This window comes from Benincasa hispida, chromosome 8, assembly GCF_009727055.1.
Source record: "Benincasa hispida cultivar B227 chromosome 8, ASM972705v1, whole genome shotgun sequence".
NCBI lineage: Eukaryota > Viridiplantae > Streptophyta > Magnoliopsida > Cucurbitales > Cucurbitaceae > Benincasa > Benincasa hispida.
The window spans coordinates 3136286-3155722 of record NC_052356.1 but is presented as its reverse complement, the minus strand read 5'-3'; positions in this window follow the sequence as shown (position 1 = coordinate 3155722).

Genomic DNA, 19437 nt, shown 5'->3' with positions numbered 1-19437 from the left:
TGTTGATATACCCACACCATCAGAGGGCCCATCGTATGACGACTTCATCACAATACCTTATGACTGTTTGAATGACAAGGATATAAAGGTCGGTCAAATTTTCTTTTTGAAATATGATTTTTCAGTTAAATTATCGATGCTTGCAATAAGAAAAAACTTTTGACTACAATGTAAAAAAGTCAACAAAGAGCTTGCTAACTATCCGGTGTTTGGTGGAGGAATGCAAATGGAGGGTCCATGCAAAAAAAATGAAAGAAAGTTATTCTTTCAAAGTGACAAAATATCCAAGTGACCATATATATTCTCTTGAAATGAGAACTAGTAATCATCGGCAAGCAAAAAGTTGGGTTATTGGACACTTAATCAAGTCTAAATATGAACAAGTTGGTCGAACCTACCGCCCAAGGGATATAATTGAGGACACCCGACAAGATTATGGAATGAACATAAGTTACAGGTGGGCTTATCACGCTAGAGAGTACGGATTGGTGTATGCACGAGGTCGCCAAAAGAATCATATGCTATTGTTAGGGCATGTGGCGAGGCACTTAAACTTGCAAATCCAGGTACGATATTTGATGTTGAAATAGAGGATGGACAATACTTTAAGTACGTCTTTATGGCACTTGGTCTGTGTATCAGGGATTTTCTAAACTGCATCCGCCCAGTAATCGTTGTTGATGGGACCCATTTGCACAAGAAATACAAATGTATGTTGTTAATAGCAACGTGTATCGATGAAAATAACAACATATATCGTATCGCCTTCGGTATTATAGATGGTGAGAACGATGCATCATGGACTTGGTTCATGACTCATTTGAAGGCTTCGATAGGAGACGTTCCCAATTTAGTGATTATATCAGATCGTACATCTCAATTGTTGGGTTTTATATCCTAAAACTCGCAGTTTGTAAAATTAAACATATTATATTATCAATGAAGATGTTGTTTAACATTTCCTAAATAAAGGTATTGAATCTATTAATTGCATTCATAAAATTCTAAATCCAATTAACTAAGATCCATGGCTATTATATGAATACTTGAACTTTATATAGAGACATAAAGATGGATCAAGTTCGATTAAATAGTCAAAACGATCTATAGTATATGATTAAGGTTGGGTACTATATTCGGGTAACACTATTGGATGCGGCCTACTCTGTAGCTGTTACAAGTTGTTGTAAAGATACTACAAACGAAGTGATCCAGATTCGTTCATGTATTGACATAAGAAGTAGGGGCATCCTATGCAATGAGTTTGCATAAGATCGGACCAAGAAATAAGTCACTCTTACTTTATAACGTTGTTTACTGTATAAGACTAACTATTTCATTTACTGTATAAAACCTTATCTTGGTAACACTACGGACGTAGCCCGCTTTGTGGAATAGTTACAAATGTTGTGACTTGTCACAGATGATCTGATCCTAATCATTCGTGTAGGGGACATGCGAGAGAGGGCGTCCTACACAAAGAGTTTGTATAAGACCTGACCTCGAAGTGTTAACGTCTCGTCATATAACTCCATTCATGATAGAGACTTCACTTCACTAGGATGACCATAGGTAACATGACCTCAATCCTGAGTGAGTTCAGAACTCTTGCCATTGAGGGCGGTCCTTTGATTTGCATGGGTGCGAGAGGCCAAAGCACCGACTCAAACCTACCACTTTGAGAATTTTTCTGATTTGGGAGCTGGGAACTTAGCTTCACAAGATGAAGTTCACTTCTTCCCTGAAGAATTGGTAAGTAGATAGATTACTCTCTTCAGGGCTGATCCCGAGGCTTGAACGATGTGGCGTCACACACCTTCTCATGGCTCAAGAGATGTTCACACATAGTAGGACTATGTTGTATTGTTCATTAGAGGGATCAATGGTACTTAAAGAGTAAGATGTAACTACAGAGGCAAAATGGTAAATTGGCCAACAGTACTTATGAGCATCTGTGAAGGGTCATCGTACTGATGATTGTTATATCCAATGGACATAGAAATATATCTATGGAAAAAAGAGTTCAACTATCGGTCTTTAGTGGAATGTCTGGCAGTTAACGGATGGTGGATATCATGGCTAAAGAGTTTAGTCAGTTATTCACGTACTGTTGGAGCTTCAAACCATAGGTCCATAAGGTCCCCTTGGTAGCTTGGATACAAGTTGAGAATAAGTTTTTGGGTCAGTTTGAAATGTTCAAATTGACAAGAGGGAGTTCGATTATATATGATATAATTGAACTCGTTAATTATATATGATATAATTAACTTTATATATGAGATACATTAATTTGGAGGAAATTGGATATAAATATGATTTATATCTAGTGGAGGAAAAATACTATGATTAATATATGATATTAATCCATAGGTTATGAATATGATGTGATTATATTCATTGTCTATTAATTGAACGATTGAGGGATAATAGGTCGGCGTCTCTTCTATTTTCATAACGGATGAGTAAGTTGAAGAATCGCTTTGAGACGTTTAAATAGCTCACGGTGTGTTAAGCATTGGATGCGTAGACATAGTGTTGAAGTGTGTCATCGCTTAATAAAACCTGTGCCTATACGATAGTGCTTGAACGATCGCTTACCTATACGATAGTGTTGAGCGGTCGCTTAACGTTTACACCTGTGCGTACTATTTACTAGACGATCATTACCTTTTTCTAAGCGATCGTTTAGCACCCAATATTTACTAAATGATCTTTTACCTTTTCCTAAGTGGTTTTTTAGCGCCTGATATTTACTAAACAATCGTATAGACAACTACTTAGCTTTTCCAACACGATCGTTTAGACAATCGCTTACCTTTTCCTACACGATCGTATACTTCACCTAAATGATTAAGCATTTTTTCTATACGATAGACGAACCTTTCTCCCACTTGCTTGATCGTTGTATACGATCTCCCTTCCTCCTCCCCTCTACCAAATCCGAACAAAGCCCACCCTTTGGATTCTCATTAAGAGAATACTGAGGGCTTTGAGTGGTGGTCGTCCCCATTTCCTTTTGTTCGTGTGGAAACTGTTCGAGGTAGACGATTGGGATTTTCTGAACGATAGCTTACTGTTTTAGTGAAAGCGAGATTTGCTATGAAGAATAAGTCTTCAACTGGTATGATCACTCGATCTCTTATTTATTGTTTCTTTGAGCATGTCAATAATTTAGCATTATGAATGCATATTAGTACGTTTGAATGTATATGTGGAAATTCTGTTACAATGAATTGGAAAGATCCGCTTCTGCTCGTAGGCACTCTTGAATAAGAGTTCCTTCAATTGGTATCAGAGCTAGGTTTCTGATATTCCAATTCATTGCCGCAAAATAATTGCATTTACATTCTCGGTGGGTGCAACATGTCTACTCTCTGTTTTAATTGTTAATTTTTTTGTGGATGTGTGGATTAATGGAGTTTTCTGGGATGTAGCCTTGGTTTGTTGAATTCTCCAAATAATTGTAAAGGCTTCTGCGTTTTTGGGCACAATTAATTGCTATCGAGTCTATAATTTCAAATTTAGTTTAAGACTTGAGTCGTTCGTGATGAACTTCGGAGTAAGGGTTGTTGTTCTTCGAGGAAGAAGACGATCAAACGTTGATTGTGTCCTGTAGATGATAAGGTAAACGATCGCTGAGTATCGGATGCTCGACTGTCGTTTAAGACGCGCACACTAGACGATCGTATAGCTCAGCAAGCCTAATTTCTTAGTTACTGACTATACGATTGCGGAAAAAATGTGTGGTAAATTATTTCGCGTGCTAAGTGATCGTCTAGACGATCAGGCTTCGCGGCCTCATTGTTGTCTATACGATCGTTTAGCTTTCGCACTATCGTTTAGTGTGCGCTACACGATCATTTACCTAGAGGCATTTACTAAACAATGGGAACTTAGCCCGACGATTCAAGACTCGATTTGCTTGTGAACCGATTTGCTCGGTGGAATAATGTAATAGATAGTTTTCTTTCATTCTGGTTTTGAGTTGGTTCATCCCGGTCCATTAATCCATGGGTTTATACATGCGATGTATGTTTTTTTATGTCATATGGTATGCACATATAAATAAATCCCACCTTAGGTTATGCATTAGTCATGCATATTCTCTTTATTATAAGTGTTATGATTTAGTGATGCATGATTTAAATTACATAAGTGCATGCTCATGCATCATATAATATAAAGGTTATATTTATGTATGCATTATTTATTTAGCGTAATATTTATAAGCGTTATAAATATTTCGTTATGTGGCATGTGTATTTTAGTTGTTTATTTTATAATGGTTATAAAATGAAATTAGAACTAAAATAATTAGTTAAAGGTTAAAGTGTAGCAAATCTATCTATAAGAGACCTTTTGTCTAAGGCGGGTTCTGTCTAGGCTGGGGTATTTAAGGTGATGGCAATGGAACACCTCTACCTGGAAGCCTACTGATAGCAGGCAGAAATGTACGTTATCATATTGCTAAGTTCTTAAACAATGTTGGATTGCGTTGATGAAATATGTTAATTTGTGTCCATTAAGCATCGATTTCATAATATTGCAGTCGCATGCGTTCAACGCATTAGAAAGGTTGATGAAAATGTGTTATCAATTGAATTGTGTTTTAGCATCCAGGGACTTCAAAACCTCATTTTCGGGGGAAATTCCGGACTCGTTCGCAGCGGGGTCTAAGTAATGATATGTGATTGTTTCAAGCCTAAAGAATAATATGAGGATGGCTCAAGCAAGTTTTATAGCTCATGACAGCATAGAGCCTCATGATGAGTTTCTCATGAATGTGAGACTTAACTAGACAGAGTTATTCTCAGACATGTAAACCCTAGGAAAGACATCATAGTTGGCATTTCTAGAGTAGAAGCAGTTTTCAGTTGACTAGATTTATTCTGGTACGTATCTTCAGATGACGCATTATATAGTATGACCAGTTTCTTCACTGCACATATGAAGTTTTCCCAGTGACAAAATGGTAAGTTCAAATGTATGTTTTTAGTGGATAAGATTTTCTTAACTTCATGACCGTTTTCACAGTTCTCAGCTCGGACGTGTAGAAGTGTTGCTGATTTTCAACATCTTAAGTTTCATAGTTATTTATGGAAGGGGTTATTACACCTCTTTTGGTACTAGTTTTAGCTATGTCAAACGATGACCTTCGTTTTGCATCTAGTTTTTTTGAAGAGTCTTCAGTTAGTATTGGATACTTGATTAGATTTTGGTACAATTTTTTTCACCCATAGACTGATGCCCAAATAGAACGTCTGAACCAGATATTGGAAGATATGTTATGCCCTTGTGCATTAGAGTTTTTAGGGAGTTGGGACTCTCACCTGCATTTAATGGAATTCGCATATAATAATAGCTATCAACCTTCCACTGGCACATTGCCATTTGAGGCCCTATATAGAAAGAGTTGCAAGTCTCCAGTATGCCAGGGTGAGGTTGGTGAGAGGAAGTTGTTAGGACCTGAATTGGTGCAGACCACGAATGAGGCTTTACAGAAGATCAAGGCTCGTATGCAACCATCTCAGAGCAGACAGATAAGCTATGCCGATGTAAGATGTAAGGACTTGGAATTTGAGACTGGGGTGAAAGTGTTCTTAAAGGTGGCACCCATGAAGGTGTTCTGAGGTTTGGCAGGAAAGGAAAGTTGAGTCCGAAATTCATTGGACCTTTCGAGGTCCTGAAACGAGTTGGCCCTGTAGCTTACCATTTGGCTTTGCCCCCAGCATTGTCTTCAGTTCATAATGTATTCCATGTTTCGATGCTAAGGAAGTATGTGACAGATCCGTCCCACATAGTCGACTATGAGCCCTTGCGATTGAATGATAACTTTAGCTACGAGGAGAAGCCCATAGAGATCCTTGCCAAAGAAGTTAAGACATTGCGCCGCCGGGAAATTGATTTTGTGAAAGTCTTGTGGCAGAACCACCAGTTCAAGGAGGCCACCTGGGAGCGAGAGGATGAGATGAAAGCCCAGTACCTAGAGCTTTTTCAAGAATGAACTTTCGAGGGCAAAAGTTCCTTGAGGAGGGAAGAATGTAACACCCAGAGTGTTTTGTTACCCGGAGTGTTTTTAACTTTCGAAGATGAAAGTTCCTTGAGAAGGAAAGAATGTAACACCCCGCACATTTTTATATAATAATGTAATTTCAGTAACGTTATATTTTGGTAATTCAATAATTGCTTAGTCGGAGGGCCTTTTTGGAAATTTTATGAGACTCTCAAGTATAAATGCGGGAATTTAAGTTGGCGGAAAATATTCAATTTTGAATTTTCAATGTGAAAATTAACGACATGAGTTAATTCCTTTTTAGTTATTATATTTTATTACTATTTATTATTATTATTATATTAAATCAACCCTTTCCCTCCTTCTTCCTCGCACGACACACCCCTCCCCGATTTCTTTCTCCTCTTCTTCCTCCCGACCCAGCCGATCTCCTCCTCGCTCGCCCAAGCTTCGCCGGTCGTTCAGTCGTCGCTCGCGGCCAATCTCGCTGTGCAACCCTCCCCTATAACCCCCGCTGACTGCCGCCTCCCTTCACTGCCCAGATCTGAACGCCGCTGCACCGCTCCTTCACACGTCTAGACCACGAAGCAGTCAACGCCACTTGATTCACGCTCAACCGCGCCTCTGATCATCGAATCCCAACGGTATCGCTCGCCAACCCGCATTGCTCTCCATGGGTTGCAGGTCGACGCCCAGAATCTCGAGTTCGACAGTCACACAAGGGTGCTTCGGATCAGTCATTTCTTGTCTTTTGTACTGCCAACAATAAGGGTTGAAACTTGTGGATTTGGGGTAAGTTTGTGCTATTTTAATTGGATTTATTGGCTAATGGTGTTCTGCTTCAATCTATTGACACATATTTTTTTTGGGCTTTAAAATTGAGTTTTGGAGAAACTTTGAAGTCAAAAGTGTGGTGTCAAGAGGATTTGGATGTGGTTTCGACAAGCTTTTGGGTAAGTTGTGCTGGTGATTTGGGAATGATTTAATGTTTAAAAATTGGGCTTAAAGGTTAAGATCGATTTCTGTCCATGTTCTAGGATCTCATTCAAAAGTTGTGGAAAGCTAGAAAGGAGTTTGTTCGCTTGACTTAACTTTTGGACTTTATTTGAGGTAAGTAATCTTACCACTGGAACTGCCCACGGGCCAGGCTTTAGTTGTATGCTAGCATGATAAGTGTATGTTATGGTAAATGTTAGCATGTTGATTGACAGTATGACCTGAATAAAAGTATGTTCTGGCACGAATTCTGATTTGTTTACATACACACCTAAGTACTTGATCATTAGTATGTGATAGTATGTGTTTTCATATGTCGATGTATGATCTGCTGGTGTTGAGGCATACTTGCATGTTGTGGATTTATGATGTAAGTTATACATGGATGATGTATAATATGTTATTAAGAAATATGTGTATGTGATGAAGTCATAGTATCAAAGATTTTTATGTATGTTTTAGAACTGTACAATGTTGAATCTTAGCACGTTAAGACTGTGTAAATATCCTCATTGATTAGTTAGATGCTCACCAGTTTTTGTTTCCTTCGGGATTCACCAGTTTGTGCTTCCTTCAGGATTCACCAGTTTGTGCTTCCTTCAGAGTTCACCAGTTTGTGTTTCCTTCGGGATTCACCAGTTTGTGTTTCCTTCGGGATTCACCAGTTTGTGTTCCTTCGGGATTCACCAGTTTTGTGTTTCCTTCGGGATTCACCAGTTTTGTGGGCATACTTAACTACAATAGGATAGAGCTCGGTCTCTCGTTTGTTCCATTTGCTTATGTGCCGTAGGTGGGTATCTAAAGGACATAGATGCCTAGCCTGACCCTAGTGGTGGGGTTATTTACTGAGTATTTCATACTCATTCTTTCTTATGTTGATGTTTCAGGTAAGGGTAGAGATACACCGACGATGGCGAAGCGGAATTCATGATTGAGCCACTGGGACTAATTTTTACGCTTTCCGCATCATGAAATTTAGAATCCTTATTTTACCCTTAATTTCTAGTTTTACTGTTTGAAACTTATTATGAAGGATTGTTACTTTTATATTTTAATAGTCTTTACGAATTATGAATACCCTATTATTATTTTAAAAATTGCATTTAATAAATTGCTTTTGAACTTCTCTTGTCTATTTAGCATTTATTTCAACATTACTGAGCGTCATTTCAAATCCTATGTATGTATTTATTTTAGTAACGACCTAACCTAAGTTCTAGGGGGTCAGGTTGTTACAGTTGGTATCAGAGCCCATGTTTTGGGTTCTGTAGACTAACTTACTATGTAAGTCTAGATTGTCCCTGTGGCCCATGAACAGATTCCTCGTCATCGTCAGGTACGTCTTATCAATTACAAGTTTTATGATAGTTGTGCATTAAAATATTTGTTTAGCTAAATTCACCAGTTATGTTCTAATGCTAGGTCAGTGACTCGTTAGAAGTTATAATAAGAGGATTATCAGGTATGACACTACAAAAGGAGAAAAATAAAATAGAGTAAATTATGGGGTCACTTGGCACTAGTTAATCTCATGGAAATTATGTTAGAAATGAACAAATATATACCTCAGTTCAGCAATGCTTAAGATTGATGAAACTATGTAGAGTTATGACAATTTAGGAATGAAGATATTTAAATGTTTATGCCAAAGAATCAAATTATCGAGACAAGAATTGATCAAGGACTAGTGTTATGTTTTGTGTTGGATAGTGCAATCGGTGGTAGTATAAATTTCTTCATAGGCCACATACTTAAGTATAAGGTTAAAAGTTGTTTTATGGATAAGAATGAGAAAAAGAAGAGACTACAGATTTATTAAAGGTTTTGAGGTATTAAGAACCCAACATTTCAAGAAGAATTTTAGAAAGGATTCATAAGTCATAATCATTTGGGTAATACTACGACTTGATGGAGTAGGAAAAGTATATGTGATGATATGAAGAATTCTTTTGGAATATCTAATTAAGAAAGTCAAATTAGGATAGGCTCATGAAGTTTGGACTTAAAAGGTGGCGAGGTGAGGTGGTGGAGAGGTGTGTGAGTGGGGGGTGGTACATAAAAGAAAAGGTGTTATTTGTTTGGTTGTAGGATTATTTAAAGAGTACCTAATTAATTTCATAGCGTTATTGTTGGTAGGAGATCCAAGTGGGCAAATTGAACAAACAAAAGTCTTTCGGAGTCTAAAAGCAAGAAAATTGGCAAAGGAGAATTCTACAAGATGGAAATTCTTAGTGAGAGATACAAGATTTATGGAGGAGTTAAGTAGAAAAATATAATTTAGTAAAAGAGATTATGTTCCAATCGGACAAGTGGAAAAAAAAGAGTGTCTTGAATTTATAGTGGTTTTAATCAAAAGATAAGTGTAAATGAAGGAGAGAAGTATCCACAGGAAGTTTACTTTTTGGAAAGAGGAAAGGAATTTAATGTGTTCTAAACTCCTAGTTAAGTATGGTTTGAAGGCTTGAAAGAGGGGTTACAAGGTATTTGTTTTGGTGTAAAAGAAGAATACCTTATTGTCATGTGGAACTTTAGGACAATATGTGTTAGATGGAAAGATAGCTTAGGTAGGTGATTGGTATGGAACTTTGTTTTAACACAAGAATCTATTATCGTAAATAGAAGGTTGAGAAAGGGATAAGTTAAAAATGGAGTTACTAGTAACAGTAGATGATCGATAACTATTGACATGGTATGTTGAGGGCTTTCATTAGTTAAGAGGTAAATCATTGAGGGGCATTAGTAATATTTAAGGGATTTTGAGTTTGTGTGCTAGTTTGAAAACCATGAACTAGAAAGACCATCAAAGTTGATTAAGAAAAGAAAATAATCCAACTCGAGGTAGACAATAATAGTACATGCACAAAAGTAAGTAAGTTGGATCTTCCAATATAACCATTGGTGTATGGGATAGACTTGGCAATAAAGTCGAGTTGATAGTAAAGAAGTTACTAAAAAAGTAGGTTTGGAGTATTACAAGATAGTATGTATTCTCTTGCATGGGCACTAAGCTAGGACTTATGAATCAAGAAGGTTTTATATTAAAAAAAAAAAAAAAAAAGACTTCAGGATCAATGTACGGTTATTACGAGGTTATGAAAATGTGTTTCAATTTGACTTATGTTTTAGCATCTAGGACTTCAAACCTCATTTTCGGGGGAAATTCCGGACTCGTTCGCAGCGGGGTCTAAGTAATGATATGTGATTTTTTCAAGCCTAAAGAATAATATGAGGATGCTCAAGCAAGTTTTATAGCTCATGACAGCATAGACCTCATGATGAGTTTCTCATGAATGTGAGAATTAATTAGACAGAGTTATTCCCGACATGTAGACCCTAGGAAAGACATCACAGTTGGCATTTCTAAGTAGAAGCAGTTTTCAGTTGACTAGATTTATTCTGTTTCGATTTCAGATGATGCATTAATAGTATGACCAGTTTCTTCATGCACATATGAAGTTTTCCCAGTGACAAAATGGTAAGTTCAAATGGTATGTTTTTTAGTGGATAAGACTTTCTTAACTTCATGACCGTTTTCCACAGTTCTCAGCTCGGACTGTGTAGAAGTGTTGCTGATTTTCAACATCTTAAGTTTCATAGTTTTTATGGAAGGGGTTGTTACACCTCTTTTGTTACTAGTTTTGCTATGTCAAACGATGACCTTCGTTTTGCATTTCTAGTTTTTTTGAAGATTTTCAACATCTATTTTAGCTATGTAAACGATGACATTCAAGGTGAATGGAAGGATGTTCATAGTAAGTGGGAGCAGGAAGTGCGACAGCATACTCCATGGTCTCTCCTCGTTGGATTAAATAAAGTTTCTGCACATTGCCTCCAGGCACCTTAGGGTGCCCCCCTATAGGATGTCTGTTTTGCACTTTTCTTTAATTTGATCTCCTTGTAAGAGGATAAGGTTACTTAGTCTCTTGTCCTAATCTACTTTTTCCCTATGGTGGGTGCATTAGGGCGGGACTCTGGGCCCGAAAAAACAAGGGTTTACACTTACGCAGAATTATAAGGGTTAACAGTTCTGACCAAACAAATGGTGGCTATTAGGTTCAGTTCTAGAGTTGTTCTGCCTAATAGTTGAGAATGTTTCATCCCAGTGAAGGGACCACTTTTGATCACCCCACCGGTGACGTTTGCCCTGCCTCGTTGGGGCATCATTGCAAAATAGAAATCTTATCACTTAGGGTACTTGGAATCTATTATGCTAAAACTAATTGGTTAAAATGTGGTTTTGCAAAGTCTTATAAGAGTTTATTCGTTTTTTAGCAACAATTTTAAATGGCTACAGCCACTCAGTTTACTTAGCGCCGAAAAAATGAATGGTCAAAACTATTCGAGTTGGAAATATATGCTCACAACGATACTCATCATCGAGGATCTGAAGTTTGTCCTTACGGAGGACTGTCCTCCTATTCCACCTTAGGATGCTACTCGAAATGTTCGGGCGACATACGAGCATTAGACACGGGCAAACGAGAAGGCTCGAGTCTATATCTTGGCCAGTCTTAATGACGTGTTGGGCAAGAACCATGAGCCCATGGTCTTAGCACGTGAGATCTTGGAGTCCCTGTGGGGAATGTTCGGTCAGCCGTCTGGACAGCTCAAGCATGAGGCTCTGAAACACATCTTCAACTCCAAAATTGGGGAAGGCACCTTTGTTCGTGAGCACGTGCTGAATATGATGGTCCACTTTAACATGGCGGAGTTGAATGGGTCTAAAATCGATGAGGGCAGTTAAGTTAGCATTATCCTACATTTATTGCTGGAGAGATTCCTCCACTTTGTTAGCAATACGATTCTTAACAAAGTGGACTATACCCTTACTACTCTCCTCAACGAGTTACAGACTTACCAATCCTTGCTGAAAAGTAAGAAGAAAAAGGAAGGTGAGGCAAATCTTATCTCATCTTCTAAAAGATCCCATCGAGGTTCGACCTCAAGAACAAAGTCTATACCTTCAACTTCTAACTCTGGAAAGGGGAAGAAGAAGAAAAGTGGTAAAGGGAAAGGGAATGCGCCTGCTAACCCATAACCTGTTGCCCAGAAGAAGCGTCCACCACCGGTTGAAAAAGGAAAATGTTTCCACTGTAACCAGGACGAACACTAGAAGAGGAATTGTCCTCATTATCTAAAGGAAAAAAAGGCAGCCAAGGCTAAGGCCAAGGCAGACAAAGGTAAATTTGATTTACTTGTGTTAGAAACTTGTTTAGTGGAGAATGATGATTTTGCTTGGATAATTGATTCGGGGGCCACTAATCATGTTTGTTATTCTTTTCAGGGGATTAGATCCTGGCGATAGCTGGAGGCTGGTGAGATGAAGTTGCGAGTAGGCATCAGACACGTCGTCTCAGCTGTGGCAGTGGGAGGCATCTAGTTAACTTTAAAGAATAGGTTTCTTGTATTAAAAGATGTCTTTGTAGTTCCTGAACTAAAAAGGAACCTTATTTCTGTAAAGTATCTGTTACAAAGCAATTACACTCTTTCTTTTAAATTGAATAAAGTGTTTATTCATAAGGATGGTGTTGAAATTTTTACAGCTAAATTGGAAAATAACTTGTATGTACTAAGACCGTTAGCCTTAAGTTCCCTCCATAACATAGAGAGTTTTAAATCTGTCGTAACTCAATCTAAACGCCAATAGGTTTCTACAAAAGAAAATGCCCAACTTTGGCACCTTCGATTAGGGCACTCAATCTCAATAGGATTGAGAGATTCGTGAAGAATGGCCTTCTAAGCTAGTTAGAAGAAAATTTAATGTACGAATCTTGCCTTAAGGGTAAGATGACTAAAAGACCTTTTACTGGAAAAGGTTATCGAGCCAAAGAGCCTCTAGAATTAGTACATTCTATCCTTTGCGGTCCTATGAACGTGCGAGCTCGAGGACACTATGAGTACTTTATCAGTTTTACTGATGATTACTCGAGATATATGTATGTTTATTTGATGCAACGAAAGTCTGAATCTTTTGAAAAGTTCATATTATTTAAGGCTGAAGTTGAGAATGCTTTGGATAGACGAATTAAAACACTTTGATCAGATCAAGGTGGAGAATTTTTGGATTCTGAGTTCCAGGACTATTTATTAGAACATGGAATTGTTTCCCAACTCTTAGTGCCAGGTACACCTCAGCAAAATGGTGTAGCTGAGAGCAAAAACAAAACCTTTTTGGACATGGTTCGTTTGATGATGAGTTACGCTTCCTTACCGGACTCATTTTGGGGTTTTGCAATGGAGACTGCGGTATACATCTTTAAACTGTGTTCCTTCTAAGAGTGTTGTGAGAACATCTTTGGAGTTGTGGAATGCGTAAAGCTAGTTTACGTCACTTCCGCATATGAGGTTGCCCAGCACATGTGCTTGAGGCAAATCCCGAGAAGTTGAAATCACGTTCAAGATTGTGCTTATTTGTAGGCTACCCCAAAGGTACACGAGGGGGTTACTTTTATGATTCGTCCGAAAACAAGGTGTTTGTTTCCACGAACGCTACTTTCCTGGAGGAGGATCATATCAGGGAGCACAGTCCACATAGTAAAGTCGTGTTACGTGAGCTTTCCAAAGAAACTACTGAAACTTCAACAAGAGTTGTTGAAGAACCTACTTCATTAACCAGAGTTGTTGATGATAGTTCATTTGGTAGGTCGTTCCACCTCAAAAGTTGAGGGAACCTCAATTCAGTGGGAAGGTTACGAACCCACCTGATCGCTATTTGGGTTTCACAGAAATCCTAGCTATGTTGGCAGATGGCGACGTTGATGAACCTTGTGTTTACAAGAAGATCGTCAACAGTTCAATAGTTTTCTTAATATTGTATGTAGACGATATACTGCTCATTGGAAATGATGTAGGTCACTGACTGCAGTTAAGAACTAGCTAGCGACCCAATTCTAAATGAAATATTTGGGAGAGGCTGAGTTTGTTATGGGTATACAGATCTTTTGGGATCGTAAGAACAAAGTACTAGCATTGTTTCAGGCATCGTATATTGACAAAATCTTGCTCAAGTACTCGATGCAGGATTCCAAAAGGGGCCTACTACCATTCAGGCATGGAGTCACTTTGTCTAAAGACATGTGTCCTAAGATGCCTCAAGAGGTTGAGGAGATGAGACGGGTCCCATATGCATCTGTCGTTGCAGTTTAATGTATGCGATGCTTTGCACTAGGCCAGACATTTGCTACGTTGTAGGAATAGTAAGTAGGTATCAGTCTAACCCAGGCCAGGGTCACTGGACCGTAGTTAAGAACATCCTCAAGTATCTTCGGAGAACGAGGGACTATATGCTCGTGTATGGGTCTAGGGATTTGATCCTTACTAGATACACGGATTTTGACTTTCAGACTGATAAGGACTCTCGAAAGTCTACTTCAGGGTCAGTTTTTACTCTTAACGGAGGAGTTGTAGTGTGGCGGAGCACTAAGCAGGGGTGCATCGCCGACTCCACGATGGAGGCCGAGTACGTAGCGGTTTTTTGTCAAGTTGTTAATGAGGTCGTCTGCTCAGAAGTTCTTGACAGAGCTAGAAGTTGTTCCAGATATGTCTAGCCCATCACTCTCTATTGTGAACAATAGTGGTGTTGTGGCACTCCAAAGAGCCCAGGAGTCACAGGCGCGGCAAACACATAGAGCAGAAGTATCATCTGATCCGTGAGATAGTGCATCAGAGAGTATCATCACGAAGATTTCTTGGAGCAAAATGTTGTTGATCCGTTTACGAAGGCCTCACGGCTATAATGTTTGAGGGTCACCTTCAGAGTATAGGTCTACGGCACCGCCCACGGCTGGACTAGGACAAGTGGGAGATTTTATTGTAATGGGTTTTTATGCCCTAGTTTATTGTTTTGTACTTGTTTTTGTACTTCTCACTTCGCTTTAGGACAAGTGGGAGATTGTTGGGGTTTGTGCCCTATAGTCTCGTGTCCTGTAGTTTGTAAACAATTTTGTACGAATGCTTGTGATGTATAATATATATGATATTTACTTCATTTCTTAACTTTGCACATTTAGATGTTTTTATTTTACCACAAACCAATAAACTTAATATCCCTAGTTGTCTTTATGTAACTTAAGCATGTATGTAGTGACATACAAGTGGATCATGTCTTAAGTGACAACCAAAATGGTCTGTAGTATATGGATATAAGAGGGAAATCGTATCCTGGTAACACTATGAACGCGACCCTCTTTGTGAAATAGTTACAAGTATTGTGACTTGTCACAGATGGTCTAATCCTGATCATTCGTGTAGGGGACATGCAAGCGAGGGAATCCTATACAAAGAGTTTGTATAAGACCTGACCTCGAAGTGTTAACGTCTCGTCATATAACTCCATTCATGACAGAGACTTCACTTCACTAGGATGACCATAGGTAAGATGACCTCAATCCTGAGTGAGTTGGGAACTCCTGCCATTGAGGGCGATCCTTTGACTTGCATGGCTGCAAGTGGCCAGAGTGTCGACTCAAACCTACCACTTTGGGGATTCGTCTGATTTGGGAGCTAGGAACTCAGCTTCATAAGATGGAGTCACCCCTTCCTTGAAGTAGGGTGATAATTTGTAGAAATACAAGTTATTTATGCCACCTTATCTAGATACTGCGGCCAAAAGTTAGTAATTATGCGCCAATTGTATGAAAATTAGCCTAGTATTGCAATAATTATAAATGTTTGCGATTACACCCACTAACACCAAAAAGATGGAAAACAAGCCGAACTTTACTCTGTTTTGTTGGAGACCAAGTCACCGCTTGCGCTCAAGGCTCACGAGAGACTAATTAATGCATCTCTGTCACATTACGCCCATCAATCAACAATGAAGAGACGATTCATCAATGACGGCGCAATGCGACAATCAATCCAAAAGTTGTGCTTCAACCACATGCGATAATAAAAATAACCATCACATGCGAACCTATGATCGAAAGATGCAGCTGAGCAATGCAAGAGCGGAGGATTGAGACACGTGTACAACTAACGGTTGTGCAGAATTGATGGTCTGATTGCACAACAAAAGGAATAATATCCCTCCATCTTTGGAATTACCATAACCATGAGTGGGGACCACAAGGCCGGAGTCAAAGATCTGCACCTATAAATACCCCATTGATTTCAGAGAAAAGATATGCTACTTGATACGGGGATAAGTGTTGCTAGATTGTAGAGAAAAGGCTGAGCTGAGTACTTAACAGAAGAAATCCGGGAAGAAGACGAGATAAGGCCGAGAGGTGAATCTCAGATCCAACCTGCCAAACACCCGATTGGAAGCTCTATGCAAAGATCCCTGCTACCAGTAGAGCAAGCCTGAGAGGGAAGCTCTTCCTACCATCAAATCCATCCTACCCGGCAAGCAGATCTTCATTAAATTTGTGCCAAGACATTGACACTTATTTGTATATATTCTATATCTCTTTCATTGTGTATTTCATGTTTTCTTTATCTCTTCATTCACACACCATGTATCAAACACTTAGTAGAAATATTAAATGTATCAATAAATTCCATTTACCATTCTTTGTCTATTTCTGTTCACCCACCAATCACTTTCTCCATGATGTCTCTTAACCCCCTGATGAGCAATATGAATCACTAAGAACTTAATTTTTATTAAAGATATAAAATACGTTTAGCTAAAGCATGCTAGACGACATCTTCACCTGTGAGAGCAGAAGTGAAGATGTCATTCTGATCTATCGAGAGAAGGTCAGAAGAATGCGTTAACTAAAGCGAGTAGTACTTCCAGACATGGAAGCAACCTTGCATTCATTGCGTTAGTTTCTGTTTCACCACAGACATGTGGGAGCACGGCTGATCACTGAGAGGTGTACGCCAAGAGAAGGGTGGAACAGTATTTGTACCTTCAATCCAATTAAGAACTTGCATTATTTGTATTATTTGTCTTTCTCTTTATATTCTGTTCATAAGACTTGTCACCGCATCCTATGTCTTTGCATAACTTTCACAGCCAGCTTTAATCCCAGCATTTTGTACATGAAGTCTGTATCTTGTATCATCTAGCTTAGGTTTATTGTATTTTTATGTTTTTATCGCATATTTACTGCTTTCTTTTATTTTATTGCAATTTATATACTTGTACAAACATACTTTTAAAGATTGAAAACCTGGTCACATGTATCATGAACATATCACAATAACCTAAACCATTCCCCATGTTCGACCTCGGATCACACCGAGAAACTTGCGGTGGAATTATACTTGGTTCCATTGTAAGGAAACTTGTGACAACGCATGACATACTACATGAACATCCATAATTAACGCATAACTAGAAGTAGTATCACATCATTGTGAGCAATTTATATCATCAATCTAAACACGTTACATAGGGGTAAGCAGATAGATTACTTTCTTAAGGGTTGATCCCGAGGCTTGAACGATGTGGTGCCACACACCTACTTATGGCCTGAAAGGTGTTCACATATAGTAGGACTATGTTGTCTTGTTCATTAGAGGGATCAGTGGTACTTAAGGAATAAGATATAACTACAGGGGTAAAACGGTAAATTGGCTAGCTGTACTTACGAGCATCTGTGAAGGGTCATCGTATTGATGATTGGTTATATCCAATAGATATAGAAATATATCTATGGTAAAAAGAGTTCAACTATCGATCTTTAGTGGAATGAGATAACGGATGGTGGATATTGTGGCTAAAGAGTTTAGTCAGTTATTCACGTACTGTTGGAGCTTCGAGCCTTAGGTCCATAAGGTCCCCTTGGTAACTTGGATACAAGTTGATAATCAGTTTTTGGGTTAGTTTGAAATGTTCAAATTGACAAGAGAGAGTTCGATTATATATGATATAATTAACTTTATGTATGAAATACATTAATTTGGAGGAAATTGGATATAAATATTATTTATATCTAGTGGAGGAAAAATACTATGATTAATATATGATATTAATCTATAGGTTATGAATATAATGTAATTATATTCATTGTCTATTAATTGGACGGTTATGGGATAATAGGTTGGTGTCTCTTCTGTTTTCATAACGGATGAGTACGTTGAAGAATCGCTTTGAGACGCTTAAATAGCTCACGGTGTGTTAAGGATTGGATGCGCGGAAATAGTTTTGAAGTGTGTCATTGCTTAGTAAAATCTATGCCTATAAGATAGTGCTTGAACGATCGCTTACCAATACGATAGTGCGTAGCGATCGCTTAACGCTTAGACCTGCGCGCGTTATTTACTAAACGATCGTTTACCTTTTCCTAAGCGATCGTTTAGCGCCCGATTTTACTAAACGATCATTTACATTTTCTTAAGCGATCATTTAGCTCCCGATATTTACTAAACGATCGTATAGATGATCACTTAGCTTTTCCTATATACGATCGCTTACTTTTTCCTACACGATCGTATACTTCACCTAAACGATCAAGCATTTTGTCTATACGATTGACGAGCCTTTCTCCCACTTTCTTGATCATTGTATACTATCTCCCTTCCTCCTCCCCTCTACCAAATCCAAACAAAGCCCACCATTTAGATTCTCAATCCGAGAATACTGAGAGCTCTGAGTGGTGGTGTCGTCCCTATTTCCTTCTGTTCGTGTGAAGACTGTTCGAGGTAGACGATTGGGATTTGCTGAATGATAGCTTACCGTTTCAGCGAAAGCGAGATTTGCTATGAAGAATAATTCTTCAACTAGTATGATCTCTCTATCTCTTATTTATTGTTCCTTTGAGCATGCCAATAATTTAGCGTTATGAATGCATATTAGTACATTTGAATGTGTATGTGAAAATTCTGTCACAATGAGATCCGCTTTCATTCGTAGGTACTCTTGAATAAGAGTTCCTTCATCTACAACTTTATCTTCTTCCTCACAAAAAAAAAAAAAAAAAACTACAATTTTACCTCACAAATTCACTCAAATATGAGTTCCACCACTCAAATTCAAGGATGAGAATAGTAAGAAGATCTCTTGGTTGTTCACAGTTGATTTGGACTGAATTGGAGTGAAGAACAACTTAAAATTTGAAGAATCATCAAAGGTAAGTTCTTCTAGAAACCCTCTTATGTATTTTCTAAAAAAGCATGCTTTAGAACTCAAATTAAATGTAATTAGAGTGCTTATTGATTCTGTTAGCTTCCGTTGCATGCTTGTGTATTCCTTCATCAATTGCAAAAACTGTTCCAAGTATATTCCCTGATGCATTTCATGCCCAGTGTATATACCATATTCGAAACAATTTGGTTGACAAATTCAGGAATAAGGACATAATCCCACACTTCTACCTAGCAGTGAAAGCTTATAGAATGTCTGAGTTTCAGATGTATTGGGCTAAGCTCCATCAATATCCTGGTGTGACGGCCTATCTTGAAGAGGTTGGATTACAACGGTGGAAAGGGTTTATCAAGTCCATTGTAGGTATGACAAGATGACGACAAATATAGTA